Source organism: Haemaphysalis longicornis, unplaced genomic scaffold, assembly GCF_048455015.1.
Source record: "Haemaphysalis longicornis isolate Haplotype H1 unplaced genomic scaffold, Haemaphysalis longicornis Haplotype H1 scaffold_5, whole genome shotgun sequence".
In the NCBI taxonomy this organism is placed as follows: Eukaryota; Metazoa; Arthropoda; class Arachnida; order Ixodida; family Ixodidae; genus Haemaphysalis; species Haemaphysalis longicornis.
The window spans coordinates 97,674,890-97,693,563 of NW_027526385.1; the positions used below are offsets into that span (position 1 = coordinate 97,674,890).

Consider the following 18,674-nt stretch of genomic DNA (forward strand, 5'->3'; position numbering starts at 1 on the left):
GAGCTAATTTGTTAACAAAACAAAATTTTGTGAAAATATACGCTAAGACACACAAAAAATTATAAAAACAAAAAATTTAATATTTTTAACATAATTTTTTTGTTTTATTTACAAAAAAAGTTGTTTTTCCTACCCTTTGCTGCAGCGCTCTTTTTGGTCTGCACGCGCCGTGCACGCTGGCGCACGCTCGCGGAAGAAAGTCGCCAGTTTTGCGGAAACTCTGCTGGCATAACGAGGCGCGTGATCGTCTGCAGTTTTGCCTGCAATCCAGGCTTGAGATTTTTTCAGAACTTCACTCCTCTTGACAGTGTACGATGGCATATTGCATGTGGAATGGCGCCGAGAAGTACCGAGACACGTTTGTGGCAGGTAAGCGATACTGGCGATACCCCGAAACTTCGTTGATTCGCGACCTTGACATCTTGCACCTGTCGTTGCTATCGCAACGCTCTGACGGCCGCTGCCCTCTGCTAGCGCTAAGCTGCCACTGACCTGTCACGTGTGTGTTCCGTGCCACGAGTGTCAGGAGTCGGTTAATTCATTCGTGGTTTCGCGTTTGGAACACACAGCGCGGGCCAATTTTTACGTCTCGACAGGAATCGGGTGACGGTATAGGAACGCAGCCGGATGACTGACATGGGCAGCAATGCGGAACGAAGTAGCGGACGTGTGGTTTCCTGTAGGCCCGCGATAATCGCGCAGCGTGTTCTTGGCGGAAAGCGATTTTCTACGCATGAACTCAGCTGCGTAGTCTGTCGCTGTGCGCAAAAAATTTGTTGAACTAGCAGTTTGATAAGATCGCGATTGGACAGCGTATGGTATTGACATGTTGAAGTTGTGAGCTGTGTTTTACAGTGAAGATTGTAGTTCAAACGCTATGTGCGGTACGTCCTGCTTCATGCGGATCAAGGGACTGAGAGTACATTTCTAGCCGTGAACGTTCATCAACTGTAGCCTCAGTTACCGCTATTATAAATCTATGTTGACAGCTGTAGCTTTTCTAAACTCACGCAAGGGATTGACAGCATCACTCTTCGAAATTTACCAAATTACGAGCGCATTCCACAGGCTCCCTTGATCAGGTAATGATAATCGGAGCCGTAGCTCTCCATAAAAGGCTCTATATTGTGGACTCAATGAGAAACTGATGTGGGTTCAATTCAGGGTGCAACCTGGCCAGACCGTGCTTCATTCAATTCTTGACTGCATCATTGCCTTCTTGTTTGAAGATGACGGGGGCGCATGTTCTTTAGCTTAGCCAGAGTATGCTGGGTAAAGAACCCGCTAACTCACAATCATGCGCACTTGAGCTCGGGTGCCACAGAATGGTGCGTGCCCACGGGGGCTGCCCTTTTACATATGTTTAGGCAGGGAAGGGAAATCTTTACGTCCAGATGAAATGCACCCATACGGAGACAGAGGAAGGCCTTCTCATAAACTCATGCAGTTGAAAAAAAGTTCATCCTGGTCTAGGGTGGTCGCTCTGCAAACTGAGCTCACTGCGAGGCTAGCTGTTCATAGTACAAAAGCGAATTGATCAACAACTAGAAGTGAGGAACAAGCGTTAATTGAGCAGTTTAGGAGAAATCCTCGAGGTGGACGAGTTTTTGCAAGCGGAAAATTTGACAGAGTGATGTTCTGGCAGTCCGATAGGCAGGACTCTGGAACCGCAATCAAGTATGCTAACTGGTTAGCAGCAAAATGCAGGGCTTTAGGCTAGTTGTTACACAGCTGGTCGAAGTGAAACAGTGCACACACACAAAAAAAAAAAAAAATGACCGCCACCCTGCCCTGCGAAAGGGGATGTCCAGCGAAACTTTTGTAAACCACTACACATGCCCATTTTGGAGGGTATGAAATGTTCCTCATCATCTCGACGGGCTTGTCACTTGCGCTTGGCTTCTTTGGCAGCAGGGACTGACGTATGCGCTCACCCTCGAATGATGTGAACCCTCCCTTTTTGCGAGCAGCTGCAAACCTAGTCTTTGCCAGAAACGCATAAGGGGGTCCTGTTGTTCACGGGTGCCTTAATGTCTGTCATGTGGTTTCGATGCTTGTTTTGTGGTTCTTGTAACGAATACTGAACTCCGTGCTGTATGCCTGATTGCAAAGAAAGATCGCGCTGGGCTCCTCTGGCGGCAAATGCTGGGTTCTGCCGAGCCTGACGCATGCGCTCGGCGTATTGGTGAGAACTACTGGGTCCTGCCTGGGCTTTTTGTTTACGACACGACATTTTCAGCCCAACAAGAGGCTAACAGCTCACTGTAAAAAACAAACACAAGTCAATAGACAGACAACACTTGTGTTGTGTGCCCTTGGCCTTTGTTCCTATTTTTCGCATGCTGTTTTACACCCACGAATGTTTCGACGCATTCTCAACAGGAATAGCGGTATAAGCGAGGAGTGCGCCATCAGGCTTATCCACGCTTTCATCCTATGCCACATTTCTTGCGTCGTGGCTATGCTCAATTGGAAGAAAACCGAAGAGAAACGCCTCGATACCATGATTTGTCGTGTTTTTAAGGCAGCTTTGGGGCTTCCTATCAATGCATCCACAGATCTCCTACTGAAACTAGGGGTTAACAATATGTTGTCAGAAATCGCAGAAGCCCAGCACACTGCGCAGGTAGGTCGACTGTCAGGCACTAGAGCAGGCAGAGACATTCTGGTCACTCTGGGCATCTTTACCGAACAGAATAAGGAGAGTGTTAAACACCTTAGCAGAGAAATCAGAGACTCCATCGTGGTCCGTCCTTTCCCCAGAAACGTCCACCCTGTCTTTAATCAAGGAAGGAGACTGTCTCGAGCCAAGGCACTTCTAGCTGCAGCTCTCGAGAGCCCTACGGAGTCGGCTTTTGTAGATGCTGCTCAGATAAATGGAAGACAGGCCTTTTCGATAGCCGTCATTGATGCTCAAGAACGGATGTGCAACGCACTTCCCGTGTTTACCAAGAATCCGGAGGTTGTTGAGCAAATGGCCATTGCACTTGCTCTGCTTGATCCTCACCATAAGGTCATTTATAGCGACTCTAGGGTGGCCACTCGCGCCTTCGCAAAAGGAGTGGTTGATGCCAAAGTCTCCAAGTTATTGGATGATAGACACATTAGTAATCATTCGATAGTCTGGTTTCCAGCCCACATGGGCGACCTCGGGGGAGAACAGCGGAATTTCAATGAATCCGCACACGAGGCGGCGCGAGGACTCATCAGCCGCGCACCCTCCCAACCACCCCAGTCTCCACAAAGGGCTTTCAAGGATCAACTTCAGACATACAACGAGCTCACCAAGCACTTCTACTTAAATCGACGGGAATTTGCGCTCCCACACAAAGGACTCAACAGGGCGCAGTCAGTCACTCTCCGCATGTTACAAACGGACTCATACGCCAATCCTTGGAGGATAAGCCACATTGACTCGGACTACGACGGAACTGCTACGTGTTCAAAGTGTGATGGGCGTGTGAACTTGGGTCATATGTTGTGTGGTTGTACTACGCAAGCCTCCTATCTGTAGGATAAGGTCAAGTGGGACAGTGCTCTGAGGAGCAGTGAACTTAAAGATCAACTCTGGGCTGTCCAGAAGGCCCGCGTAGCGGCGGAGAGTCTCGGGCTCCCCGTCCAGACGTGGGAGATGCCCTCTACACCTTGAGACCGGTCAGGTGTCCTTCAGGACCCTTTTTGGAAATAAAGTTTCACCACCACCACCAGCCGATGACTCCATCCCCTTAATTGTAGATAGCATTACTGTAATCAGACGTGACCGCAATAAAAGGGCCTGCTCAGTAATGACACCTTCTTTGCTGTGCACTAGGGGAAGAGTCAAAATAACGGTGCTACGCCATGACGGGCCAAACACCTGCTCAGGTCCTCAAAAAATAAATCACTGCAGCAGTGTTGCTCAGTCATGAAATGGTTTATTTGCTCGGTAATTAAATACAGTAAAAGCTCATTGGTTCGAACTGCAAGGAGGCGCCATTTCCGCTCAAATTAATGAAAGTGAAAGGAAGTGAAGAAAAGCAGTACTATCGCGATACGCGAAACACAAACAACGAAACGCATGGCTTTCAGTACATGCCACACATCCTGGTGGCAGGCTGCGGATGTACAGTAGAACAAATTACGAGTTTGTGACAAACCTTGGTATGTAAAGACCATAGTCTTTCCATCGTTTGTTGAGTGCTGTGCATGAAATAAAAAAATTAAGGAATATAGCGGTGCACACCGTTTTTCATGCAGCGAAGCGACTAAGTTAGATAGCGCTCATGTGAGCAGGCACCGAGGGTGACTGCAAGACAAATGAAGATGCTCATACGCCGAATGATGGTCTTTCCTTATTAAAGGAGCCATGAAGACAAAATACAAGTTGGGTTCACTAGAAAGACTGCTTAGTCCCGATAACAATGATACCAATATCGCCGTAATCTTCAAACAAATAACGCAGATATTAAAGAAAACGTGTGAAGCAGTCGCGACCCCATAGCTAATTTCCTGCAACTTTTCTATGACGTCACGGAACCTTGTTTGCGCGCTTGGCGGCCGCCTAACTGACCTGTCTCAACGACGCATGACTGGACGTCTGTAATGGGGCCTCTAGTGCCATTTGACCACATCACTTGAATGCTAACGTGCAGTTAACGCACTGAAAATTGTGTTTTATTGTTGGCCCGTATGACGTCATTCTTGCTCATAACACGTCACTGTGGCGCAAAATTTGAAAGTTTTTAAATACTTCTTGCTTTTTTTTTTTTTCGTTAAAAAACATCTTTTGGCGCTGTGATGGAGCTTAGTGACATACTGAATCCTAGTTCTTTTAAATTAAACTAAGTTGTATTTTCTCTTAATGGCTCCTTTAAGGTTGGACACGAACTCTCATAACTTGCGCATGCACACGTTGTTCGTCGCCAGGAATTTAGACATGTACCGAAAGCCGCGCTTCGTTGTTCGTGTTTCAATGTATCACAATAGTACACTGTGGTTGCGAAGCAATGGACATGCCAACAAGTTCGTGGTTTATAAATTCTGTGATTCAATTTGCATTTTGCCTTTTAAGGCGATAGCCTGCAATGATGCTTGTACGAGGAAATGAAGCCGGAGGCCTTCTTTTTGACTTCTGCAAAACTGACATGATTTCCAAGCAGACAGCCGTACATGTGTTTTGCCGTCCATCTGCTCGTCGTCACCGGCAGCGACAGGCTCTGCACCTCTGACCTGAGATATGATGCCCTCATTTGTCAGCGCGCCACTGCACTCTTATCCACATCAACGTAGTGTGCAAAAAACGCATCTTCCAAAATGCACATCTGGGGATTTTAGGGTGGTTTTGCTTTATTTTACTATCTTTCTCTGTTATTCTCTCCATTCGGCAGGGGATGCAGCTTCGTGTGTAGGCAGCGGGTGCGTTTCACTGGCTGTCTACTAGGGGTCACGCCACCGGTGCGGTGGCACTTACTTCGAAATATCAGTGGAAGAACCTACTCGCGTTTGAGTTAATGGCTTGGTTATACAGGCTTCAGTGGGTCTTGGCCGGTCGAAGTTGTAGTTTTAATTATCCATAATTTTGAATTGGCAAAGTTTGAATTCATGAGCTTTCACTGTACACGGTATTCAAAGTACAGAAGGTTGCCCTAAGCTCTTTTTTTCTGAGTGGATACTACCTGTTAGTGCTGTTAGTAATTGGTCGTTAATGCAAATTTTGGAAAGCCCAAAGAAGTTGTACGGAATGACTGGGAAACTTCGAGGTTATACTCTAATGTGGTAAAATGTATATCAACTGTTAGAAGTACAGAAGAGGGAGTTCTTTTAAATGAATGTTCAGATGAGAGTTTAATATCAGCTGCCGGTGAGTTCTAAGCCACAGGAGTGGTGACACGCATTTGTATGTCGTAGCTGCTTTGTACGCAAATAACTATTCAGAGTCAAAGTGGCATTATTAAGGTTTTTCCTATTAGGTGGTATCATACCCCTAAGTTATTTGAGTAGCACCTTCTTCTGTTGAACTAAGACAGCAATACCTGGAAGCGAATTGAAACAGCTGTAACAAACAGGACAAAGGACAGAAACACGAAGACACACACTTGGGGGGCTATTACCAAGTTTTTTTTTGCTCAAACTCTAGCCAATTGCTGGTGTGGGGAGCGGTTAAAATTTGACTAGTAGGGTTCGTCCTGTTTTGTAGTCTTTCTCGTGGTTGTTCTACTAGTCAAAGTTTTAACGCTTTCCACACCAGCTATGCAGCACCAACTAGGCTTTACAGATGCCCCGGTAACGTTAATTTCTAGCCGATTTTTTGGCAAAGGTGCTTGCTACCCTAGAAGCATAAGCATGCATGTGTCAGAGGTTTCCCCCGTGTTCAACGATTTGTTTTTTTGTTTGTTTGTTTTGTTTTTCAGTTTGGACGTTTGAGTATTGGGTTGGTACTTCTTATTTCTCATGCTGTATCTCCTGATTTGGAAACAGTTAGTGCGTATCTTTTTTTTTTTGCTTAAAATGGGTTTCTGCCGTGTGACAGTTTTTATTTTTCTTGATGTGGGTTCTTTTGTAATTTTTTGTCGTAGAATGGGTTTTTATTATAACAGTTCCTGCTTAAATAAGTGCTGTGGCCACTATATTTTTTGTGTGATTAAAGCATGGTAATTTATATGTATTCATCACAAAATTTTTTGTAATGTACCATTCCCTTCTGCTGTCTTGCTTGGTCCTTAGAGGACAGCGGTATATACTAAAACAAAAACTGTTTCTGTCTCTTCGTGTTTTGTCCCTTTTTTGTGTCTGTATGCTGCTTAGCTTTTCTACTGCAGTGGACACAAATTGATGATGAGGATGCAACTTAGTTTTTTTTTTCTGATTTTCTTTCTTAACAACATTGTGGCAATGAGTACTTGCGCTACCAAAAGGCCTTACCTTTGTGTGAAAATAAAATTTAATCTTTGCTTGACGGTGACCTGTTATATTCAGCAGTTCCTGGTTACTGTCATTTCCTCAGTGTAGTTGATGGCCTTGAAAGCTCTCGTGTGAGGGCATGTACGGCCACGGAAAAAAGTTGACAGACCATGAAAATGGCAATTTTAGTCTATTTCTGTTCAGGTATCAACTCCACAAACTGCCCTGTACATGTGAGATGTCATATAGTTACTGAAGTAATGAAAAATGCCGCACATAGTACCCCGGGCTGCTGTGTGGCCGAGAAATACCCCAAAATTGCTGCTTTCGTGGTTCGTAAACTTTTGCTCTTAGGTGTACAGTTCTAAGCTGTGCCGCTTTCGGGTCATCGCGAGCAACTCCTTGTCTCCTTGTTCGCAGGTACCTACGTGTGCTCCCAGTGCGGCTACGAACTGTTCTCAAGCCGATCCAAGTTTGCCCACCACTCCCCGTGGCCATCCTTCACCGAGACGGTACACGAGGACAGCGTGTACAAGCGGCCAGAGATCGGCCGGCCAAGTGCACTCAAGGTGGGTTCACTTTGCGCAGGAGTTTCACCTTTTTGTCACGGACCTGCCGGGGTGGCTGAGTGGCTAAGGCATTTGTGCTGCTGAGCACGAGGTCGCGGGTTCGATTCCCGGCCGCGGCGGTCGCTTTTCTGATGGAGGCGAAAAGCAAAAATGCCCGTGTGTACGAGATTTCGACGCATGTTAAAGATCCCCAGGGGGTCTAAATTAATCCGGAGCCCTCCACTACGGTGCGCCTCATCGCCTGCGTTGCGTCAGCGCGTTAAACCCTACAATCAGTCGAGCAATTTTTGTCATGGAATGATACGCTTGCTGGTTCACGGTGAAAATTTATCCGTATGTACGCACTTCACAACGGTTGTCAGCATGATATCATCATAACTACACCTTGTTAAGTAAGGGATGAGAAGTGTAAGGTTTAGCTCGGTCACGATCACTTTCCACTTGAGGGACTGTGATGTGTCGTGTCCTTAATGAGAACCAGATTGAGGCGGAGTGCATGTGTGTTTGCGCGTGTATAAGTGTCATCGTCATCACTGTCATCGTATTCGACGTTCTTACCCATTTCTATGATGCGGGTACTGGCCGGGATTTTCTTTTTTCTCCATTAACAAGCCTGGTACATTATGGTTGGCCTTTCTTGACAACTTCCCATTGGCTAAGGCATTGTGCAGCTGAAGATGTGGTCATGTTTCGAATTTCCAAATGATGCAAACGAAACTCTGGTGGAGCAGCAAACTGCACTAGACACATCAGCGCAAATGACGTTTGGTGCTTTATAGTTTATTCTATGTGATCCTGATTAACGGGCATGGCGTGTCGAGTTGAGTGCACCTTATAATTAGGGCTCTATATATTGCATTTTATAGCAGAATCATGCGTTGTTGTTTGTACGGGATAATTTCACGCTGTCACTTTCAAATTCTGCACTACACATCTGCAGTGACATAATATAGAGGAAATAGTGTTATCATCTGTCAGTTGCACATCGACCTTGAAGTGGTAGAGTCAAACAAAACTTAAGGCATTATCACAATCGCACGGTCATGTTTCTTGGTGGTGACTTTGGTCGGCACACACCAGCAGCACAAGCGAATCCCTGTGGCATCAAGGTCCCAATGAGAAAATGGCCAACACGCCACTGCTGCGTCTGTTTTTCTTAATATCTAGACTAATTGCTTGAAGAAGCCATGCAGACAACCTACAAGTTTGTTTTATGCGAAATATTTTGTATTTTATAGTGCCCCCAGCGCTTGTCCGGCAGCATACGATGCTTTATTCACTAAGAAATTGGTCTTAAATTGATCAATTTCTCAGTTGAAATTTCGCTTCTCCCACCACATCGTATGTTTTGTGACGTCTGCGATGATGTAACCAAGACAGGTATTCAAGCGAACGTTGGTGTGCTGTTTAGTCGGCAGCGGACTGCGGAATGCGTTGTTTACAGTTAGTCCTCCTAGATGGCGCCACCATACTGCGTATAACTGCCGCCTGCCTTTGCTTTGCTTCTGGCCATATTTGCACCTGGCTTGTTTTTGTTACTGCAGGTAGTAATCGTTTCGTGAAACATGGGGTATGCTCGACAAACAGGGTCACGTAAGACAATGTCTCTTACGCCAATCAGCCAGGGTTGTGCGAGACAACCCCAAAGCGCCCAACTACTGTGCAGCTAAAGCAAGCGTAGTGCGCACAATACCAGCAGCAGTATGCACTGGTACTTCTGTGTTTACGTGCACTCTCATTACTTCCTTTGTTTATCCCTCCATTCTCGCTGCTGGTAAAATGAATATGCGTTACATTTAAGCAAAAATAGCTTGTTCTGCGAGCTTATAAGACCTGCCTAACTTGCATTTGCTTAGGTATGCCTGCCTTAGCCGATTGCACAGCTGTGCATATTACGTCATAGGTTCTGTTGTGGGGAATGAGCTAGTGAGCCACATAGCCTTCCCTTTTTTTCGTAATTATAGTATAGCTTATTTGAATGGAGCTTACGTTAAAAGTGGTGTCAGTATGATTCTAACGAGGCAATATTTTGAATGAACCAAACTTGTGTTTTGTCTGCATGACTCCTTAATGTTTGCATTAAAATTTATGACACTGTTATTTGGCAAAGCAGTTTTTTAAACAAACCAAATGTTCAGTTTTTTTTTTCATTGTCGCCTTATAAATAGCTTGGGAGAAAATACGCTTCTGTAGTTTCTTTGATGACAACTACCTCAAAACAATCGCGTGATGCTAAACGAGGTCACAATCACTCTTTTGCCTCATGCTTTCTGACAGTCGAGGTTTTTCTTAGGCCACCCATCATCATTCGCACTTAGTATGAGTGCCTGCGAGTGCGAGTGCTCGCAGTGAATGTGAATTACTAAAGATGAGTGCACTTGCATTCATTAGCGCTCACGGTGAGTGCAAATTGACTGAGCTGTGCGCACATGTGTGCGAGTATTCACGGTTACTTGCACTAGCACTACCATGGTAGCATGAGCAGCATTGATTAACTCATTAATGAGCCTAGCATCATGTATTGTTGAAAGACTACTCTTGGCGAACTTGTGAGTGTGAGTGCACTTGCACCCACAGTGAATCTGAGTGAGCATTTCTGAGTGCATTTGTTTTCTCAAACACTCATAGTGAGTGCAATTTTACTCCCTCAAGCTCATGAGTGTGGGAAAATGCATGTGTTTTAACCATGTTTGTTTCCATTAATTGGGAAAAGAAAAGCTGTAAAACGGCTTGACTGGTCGTGATGATACTGGAATTTTCGAGGTTGGATAGTGGGCATGTGCAGTGTTATAACAAGAAACGTTATGAACAGAAGAGGAAAGGATACGCACGAAAAATCATAATTTTTCTACTTCAAAAAAAAAAAAAAACTAACGCTGAAGTTTTGTTACTGAAATGGCAATATTAATTTTCAAAATCGGTTAGCTTAGTTAAGTGGTATGTTTAAGTGCCTGTTTTCGTTGATATGACTGACGTCTCAGGCCTTCTGCACCGCAAGATTGTGTAATGAGAAAGCAATGTTTACTTTTGTTCGCACTTACATGTTTAGGTTAGTCGTTGGTGCACTCATTAATCAGCCCGTTCTTATGAGATGTTTGGGGGTGAAAACTCATTTCACGAGTTTTCGTTGCCCAACCTCGTCTCAAGCAGCATCCCTCAAGCTCTCGGTCTTCTTTTGTTTCCCCAGGTGTACTGCGGCAAGTGCAAGCAGGGCCTAGGGCACGAGTTCCTCGGCGATGGCCCCGAGGGCCGGTCACGCTTCTGAATATTCTCGGAGTCGCTGCGGCTGATCCCCAGCAGTGACCAAGGTGACCGCACCAAGGGGACGGCCTAGGCGCCAAGCGCTGTACCGGGTGCCTTGCATAGCCCCTACTCCCCCTCAACCTCTCGGTCACTGCCACTCGAGTCCTCTTTCTAGTCTCCGAGCATACAGAAGCCTGGCCCCTAACGGCTGAGCCCTATTTTTTACGGATATAGCTTAGGCAGATGTACTACGAGTAGGCTGTGATGACTGCAATGTAGATTCACTTCCTTCAAGTTGGTCTCCAGTACGGTAGAAGCCTGTTCATACATTCACACGCTGTAGCAGCCTAGAGTGACTGAGGTATTTTATTGGTGCCTCAGGGGCTGTATTTCTGCTAGAAGCGCCCATGTGCACAATGTCGGCTTCACTTTGAAGAACCATGGGGGGTTTAAGGGGACGTGCTCCTCCAAACAACTTTTTTTTTAATAATGAAGTTAGGAGGCTGAAATTTTCACAGCTTAGAGAGATTGAGCTCCTCTGGTCATATATGTAATCAGATTTTGAATAGCTGCTCCGGATAAAATGTTACGCAGCATGACTTTCAGAAAAATGGCTTTTTTGTGCACACTTTTTTTTATAGTAAAAATTTTTTCTGAAACTTTTAAAATAGCCTAGGTGGTTCCTTATGAACTACAGAGTGCACAAATCTACCTAAAAAAGCCTCATCATCATTTTCCTCACCACGAAAAAAAAATGACTGGTAGTGTGCCTTTTTTTGTTCTGTATATTTTTGTTTTATGACCGCCAGAAATATCTAAGGACACAAATTGCATAATGAACAAGATTTGTGCACTCTACGTGTTATAATGAACATTTGTGCAAAATTTCATCCTGATAGGACAACTTTAACTGGGAAAATAAGTGTGCACAAACTCAGAAAACGGACAAAAACAACAAGCTGAGAAAAACGCAATTGAAAGTTTATTTCTTTGGCAGATTCAGAAATTCTTGCTCGAACAACATGAAATTTGGTGGGGATACAGTCTGAAATGTCCACATTGAGGTACTAAAACTAGAATGCTCCTGCTGCATAAGTTGCACCCTCACGGTTTTTGCTGGGGTAGTCCTTGGTGTGGGACCGTTTCACCAGGCTGCGGCAATGGGGGCTAGCCTTAGCAGTCAGCTTTGCACACATCTGCCTGACCCTCCGCTGGTCACTTGCATTGCTTAGTCTGACCAGTTCTTCTGAAGGGAAGATTCCCAGTTCTTGGAGAACTTGCTCAAAGCTAGTGTGGCCTCTGTTGAACCACAACCCTGTGAGGGCAGTGGCAGTCTCCACTACAGTGAACTGCAGGTTGTACGATAGCGTCCTGTGCCAGATGCGCAGTGCTGCTTCCGTCTCCATGGCATGGGATGAGCAGTCAACATTTTTTTCACACACAAGAGGCATGAAAGGCTTGCCACACTTCCTCCTCTTGCTCATCAAGCTTTTGGTGGCAGCTACAAGTACAAGTAGTTTGACAGCACCTCAAAATCCAGGCAGAGACCAGTGTCAAGAGAAATGGCAGTGCTGTTGTGTCTCGTGTCTTTGCTTCTGCCAAGTACCATCAAAAATCACACTGAGGTCAGTCTGACCAGCTTGCAACGCAGTTACTTGCCTTGCTTCAGCAAGGTTGTCAGAGACGCCTTTTGTGGCCGCAACATGAACTTTCTTGGCAGTGTTGTAGAACGTCTTTTGATGCTGTGGTTTTGGTAGACCAAGAATGGCACAAAACCTGCATAGCTGATCGTGTCCGATGCCAACCGCGCGTGCAGCGAGTACCGCTTTCACATTGACGGCGAAACTATCACGGGGAGGCCGCAAACCGGAACTGCAGAGTTCCGGTTTGCGGCCTCCGCGACCGACGGCGGCAGCGCGCTGCGACGAGTAAACAGAAGAAATCACTCCCGAAGCCACTCCCGCAGGGCACTTCTCGTTTTTGCACTTCAGTTCCAGTACCGATGCGAGGCCCTTCCGCTTGTTCGCAACCTCGACTACGACGAGTTCGCACTTCCCGCACGTCGCGCACACGGCGGCACTCAAGGTCAGTCAGAGCGCCGACTCCACAGATAACTGCACCGCTCCCGTGGCTGGCTGTCTCCTCACCTTGGAAGGCTGCCGACTTCTTCTCCGATGCGCTTATAAAGTCGATATCTTCGCTGATAAAATCAGCCCCGCCTGGTAGAGCCGCGCTTGCAACGCTTGAAGGCCCGGCGCCGTTAGGCCTCACGGTGCCGGTCGTGCCGGCATTGGCCGTGGTCGTCACAATGCTGCGCCGCTTGCGCTTTCCTTTGTACCGGCATGAAGTACGCTGCTTCCGGCGACAAAAGTCACGCTTCTCCTCACCGTTCACGATTAAAAACACACGATAAGGAAATAGAAAAGATAGCGCGAAGTAGCGAACGGAACGATGCGGGCGATGGCGGCTCGCAAGCGGCAAGAGCCAATGGCGGTCCCGCTTTCGCGTCACGTGATTTAAATGCCCAGTGGGAGCTCGCAAAACAAGCGGGAAGAAACATTTTTTTTATTTTTTTTACGCGGAGATACGAAGCTGGCGAGCGGCTCAATCGAGAGAAGAAGGCTTGATCTACCTCTCTCAAGTGACCAAAATGGCGGCGAGCCACGCTGCCGTGCGGAATAAATTCTCAAACCTGGCCGAAATTTGGCTTGATTGCGCGATTTCTTGGGTCACCGCGAGTCATTCAGACACATTTTTCACTAAGTTCTCGTTCGTATTTCGTTTTCATTTTTTTACCCATGAAAGAAGGATAGTCAAAGATGCTAATGCAAGGGAAAACAAAAAATCGGTATATTTCGAAAAAATCGCGTTTTTTCAACCCGCGTGTCCCCTTAAATTAATTCAATGTCCATATTTGTGGCCATGTTCAACACCTCAGCTCTTGCTTCATAACATTGTCACAAACTTTAACTCTGTTGGTAGGATTGCCAGGAAGCTGCGGCAGCAGCCGAAACCCGTATCATACAAGCATATTCTTGTTCAGGGAGGTTGTAGCAAGCATCTGCTTTGTTTTCCCAGCCCTGGGTAGAAGAGAACACTTAGGGATGCTTTGAGCAAATTCTACTGTACAGCCTTGTAAGGAGTCACAGGGTGAAGATTGTGCCGATTTATACCTAGCTGTCTCCGTCTTGGTCTGAGTGCCCTTGTTACTGTGTGTTCGAACTTCGTAGTTGTCGTTTTTAAAAGCATGTGTTGTGTTGCTTACCTTGTGTTACACATACCATTTTCCCTTTCCAGCCTTTTGAAGGCAAATTAAAGGGACCCTGCAACACTTTTCTTTTAACTTTTTTCTCAATCTTAAATGCTTTCGAAATGTAGTCAACAGTGCTTAGAATACAGGGTCACAAAGTACTCAGCCAAAAATTACTGCTCTGTGCTCATCAGACAAGCTGGAAATGTGCTCAAAAGATTTATAGATTTATTTACAAGTTACTGTCGACCTCTAGTACAAAGCCCTCGGCGGAAGGGGGCGGTAAAAAAAAAATACTCGACATGAACAAGCGAAGGGAGCAAGTATGTGGCAATATGCCTCACTGAGAAAGGTTCATGTGCAGTGATATCACTGTAGGCACAATTTCTCTCTCTCTCCCAATCTTGGTGTTCTTCGACCGTTGGAACCTTTCATCATTACAATGGTGTAATGGCTATTGGCCTGCTTTCCTTCAGTTACAACAATGAGTGCATTCGATGGCCACGTTAGGAAAAAGCCACAAAGCAAAGTCGAAACGAAAGGCGGATAGTTCTGCTGTGACGAGCAAATCGTGCAGTGCAGCAGTGGCAACATTGTTTTCTGCACAGAAGCTTTTTTTAAGGCAGGTCATAGTTGTACATTGGAGTAATGAGTGTCATAGTGGACATGAGACAAACGTGTAGAGAGTACTACAGATTTTGTACTACTTCCAGACACGAAGGAAAGAGTGAAAGCGTTTGTTGGAAGTGTTGCAGGGTCCCTTTATGTATGGCGCTCTGCGGCTGCACAAAGATTACAGTCCACTCCACATAAAAAAAGGGCTTGGTTATCTTGAAGGGTATTGAGCTTGCTATCTCGCCAAAGTAGTTCTGGAGTTCTTCGGAGTCGTTGAGGCCTTCAAAGCAAATAATGGACAGTAGCCAGTCAATAATTTTAAGTCCGGAATTCCACACAACACAACCTTACTAAGTCCTCTCCCACAGGCGCATTCTTAATTCAGTGAGCATTATTGAATCTCAGTAGCCTTTTTGAGCATACTCTTTTATTTATTTGATCCTGTATTTATTATCTATTTATTTGTTTATTTATTTATTTAAATATTCGAGGCTCAACAGAAGCCTAAGGCTGTGGGGAAGAACATCTTTTCAGTCACACAAGACAGCATAAAACTTTGGGACTGACTTCCATGCAAACCCACGTCATATAGCAATAGTAGCATCCCGAGAGGGCATGGAAAACTTACGAGAAACATCTATTTTCTGATTGCTGTGTCAGTGTCTGTTCACAATAGCTGGCTAATGACCTTTGACCCTGGGTGTGACAGGTTCGTTTTTTATTTCTGGTTCAACAGACTGTAGAAGCTCTGCATACATTTTCAGCTATGCTTTCATTCAAAGATAATGTTGAAAACTTGTTTGCTTGCTTCAACAATTTTATATAAAAAGGCTCGCATATTTATTTATTTTCTGTAGCCTGCAGAGGTTTTCATACCTAAAGCTTTCATAAACTCGAATAGTGCTAAATTGTTTGCACTAGCCATTCTCGAGTCTCCAGGCAGGTTGTAGTTTTGAGAACAACTCTCTTGTTTCTGGTATCCTGGGGTAATGTGTGGCTCATGTCAGTTACGGGAACTTTACGCATTTATTGCTCGTGCTGTTTGGTACATGGGGAGATGTTGAATGGAATCTGTCAATGTGCACCATGTGTAGTATTGGTGGTCGTCATGTGTGGCTCTGTTCCTACAACCCTTGTTGTGTGTGCTGTCTATTGTCTCTGGTGTGGTTGTCAAGCGTTCTATACCCAGTGTCGATGGCACTCCCAGTGTTTACCACTTTAGTCCTGGGTTTGTTCCTCGGGAGGTTTCTGCAGTTCTAAAGGTTTCGGGGTAGAGCGTGTCTGTGGCACGTACTTATTTGTTGCGAAGAGATTTGGATTTAAATCGTGCTACTCAGATTACGGCTTTGCTTCTGAATACACAAGCCGTTTATAATGATTCTAATTGAGCACCTTCGCTATCGCTGGTCGTTTTCATGTCTGGGTGCTGAGGCAACCTCACAATTGATAATTACAAACATCTAAGTGTCACAATGAACGCGTTTCATGCGTATGGTGTTGCTGTAAGTACATTGCGCTCTGTGAGCATCGGGCCATGTTAAGGAGCAGAAGTGCAGCCAAAAGTCCACTGCACTATATTAAAAAGATGCCTTTCTTGCTTACTAGAAAAGAAAAAAAGAGAGCAATCCCCACCTGCTGACACTCAGACGCTGTAATTGCTTTTAATTGTGACAGCATTTCATGGCCAGCTCTGTTCACAGTTCTGCAGCATCCACCAATTGCTGGTCCATTAGTTTATACGCGCTCCAGTAGGTTATGTTCTCTGCCAGGAATTGTGGAGAAGGTTGTGGGTATCATCATCTTCCCCGCTCTGCTTTTGTAGTGCAAAGTCTTGCTTCTCCTTCCTCTGTTACCCGCAGGAGGTATGGATGACACACGGTGTGCCTTAGGGTCTTGCTCTTGCACCTCCCCTATTCAGTGAAATTCTTTCCTCGCATTGCATCCTCACAGCATCTTGCTCATCTATTTTCCCCATTGCTTGGCAAGGTGGCATACTTCAACATGTGAACAGGCATTCACTGTTGGCTTTCACACCACTCTGTCCACCCTTTTTCCTCTCTTTCGTGTCCTGCTTTTATAAGTTCTCATACATCTTCTCCTCCGCCTCCTTGTCATCAGTGCCTTCCATTGGAGGTTGTTCGATCCTTGCTTCACTTTTCAGCTCCGGCTTCCAACACTGAGAACACCGCGGGCGGCTGCTTGGACCAAAGTCCGAAACCTGTGGGCCTTCTGTACCGCTGCAACTTGATGTAAATACCATCCACTTGGCCTGCTAGCATGTTGCGCGAAGCACCCAGTCATGAAAATGATCACTGAAACCAAAAAGAAACATAGTCACTGTAAATTAAGATGGCTCAGAGTGCGCCTGCCAGTCTTGGCGTAAAGTGTGTACAACACTGCATGTTGGGTTAAAAGAAATTGTTCTTTGTTTGTCTCCTTGTCTGGGAGAGCTACTTCATTAGGGAAATTTTTGGAATTATAAAAACTGCAAGTAATTACTGATACAACCTCTTTAGTGGTGCAAACATTTTCGGATCAGAAGTGCTTTTTAAGGAAGATCAATGTTAGCTGTGTAATGTTCTACTACTACAAGTCAGACATTGGAGTAACGAGTGTCATAACGGACATGACACAAACGTGAGAGGTTGAGATTATGATTTATGCTTCTGACATTTTTCCATGGCTTACCCGCAGTTCAACTACATGGTTGTCTTGCTTTTGAAATGTGCTCTAATGTTTTTAGAACTAGTCGTTGTAAAGTGCAATCTACATAACTGTGGGGCACGACCAGTCATTTGAATTCACAACAAGTCATTGTGATACCAGAATTCTGAAATGCAACCCTGCAAAGTGCAGTCATGTGGGCCTATTTTGATAACATTTGTGTAAAATTTTCGTTATGTACTGTCATTTCTATAGTTTTTACTTTTTACTGTTATATTGCTCTTACCATTGTCTGCATAGAAATTAGACACCATCTTTATGCACCCCATCTTGCTACAGCTTGGTAGACTGTGAAGGCTAGGCTTTGTGGTCCACTTGGTAGAATGCTGTTTCTTTGTTTTTGTTTTTTCCAAAGCCCCTCTTCTAGTTGAGAAGGCAATGCTTGCCGTAATTGTGAAATGTCAGCCACTACAGGGGCATCTGATATGACATGCCCTCAATTTGGTGTGTCAACTCCTGCCGTGCACATTTCTGAATTCAAGCTAAATGCAGAAAAAAACAATCACTGCAGACCACCTTTGCATTGGTTGCCAGAAAAGTTCTTCCCTGAATCTACAGCAAAGGGTATTAGTAGATTTTGTCCAGCTTCGAATGAAAGGTGCACTTGACTCTATTATGCTGGGTATGGTGTTCTTCGTTCTGCTTGTGACAATTCAGGGTGACTTGTCTACTGAAGCCAGAGCCCACTATTACTCTGTGCCTTGTAACATAGCCTCTGGTTCAGCACTTCAGTCCCCAAATCTGAACTTATTTCACGTGTCGCGATCAAGTGGGGGGAAAAAACAGCGCTTTCTGTGTGCCAGTTTAAAGGGGCAGACAACCAATTTGTGTGGAGTATATGCTCTCTGTCCCAAATGAAAGGGCATCACTTAAACCACCTCGAACTGAAGCGGTTTTCCTGGTAGGGTTTAGAGCATTTGAAAGCAGAATATTGAGATCTACCAGATTTGCATAGGCTGCCAAAATGAATGTCGGCAACCATGGCAGTGAACTGTGCATCAACATATGTTTAACTGTACGTGAGATGAAAAGAGGTATTTAAGAACTTCGCCCGAACTAAACCAGTTATAAAATGCAGCAGCCTTTTCTATTCTTTTATGCCGTTTTTGGGTCACACATTGAAACTGATGGTGTTGTTTGTATACGTACGGTAGTGTTATGCACTATGTGACGCCGCCTTTCAGATTTCAGAAAGTTTGCTGCCAAATTAAAATTATTTCCACCAATTTATTTGGAAATTTTTTGCGGTTACCCTACTGCATTAAGTGCTGGCTTTCATATAAGCTGAGGACATACACTCCACAAAGAGCAGTTGGCTGTCCTTTTAAAGTGAATGTGAAAGCAGGGACGTAGCCAGAGGAGGTGTTTGGTGGTTCATGCACCCTTTGAAATAT

General features: G+C 45.1%; 1 pseudogene across 1 annotated transcript; it reads left to right on the plus strand.

Annotated features, from left to right (window-relative positions):
* Nucleotides 1-183: 183 nt before the first annotated feature.
* On the plus strand, nt 184-18,054 carry LOC144138582 (methionine-R-sulfoxide reductase B1-like; annotated as a pseudogene). The gene is made up of 4 exons (XR_013315906.1): nt 184-369; nt 7,300-7,448; nt 10,636-10,756; nt 16,718-18,054. The product of XR_013315906.1 is annotated as a methionine-R-sulfoxide reductase B1-like (transcript).
* Nucleotides 18,055-18,674: the final 620 nt, after the last annotated feature.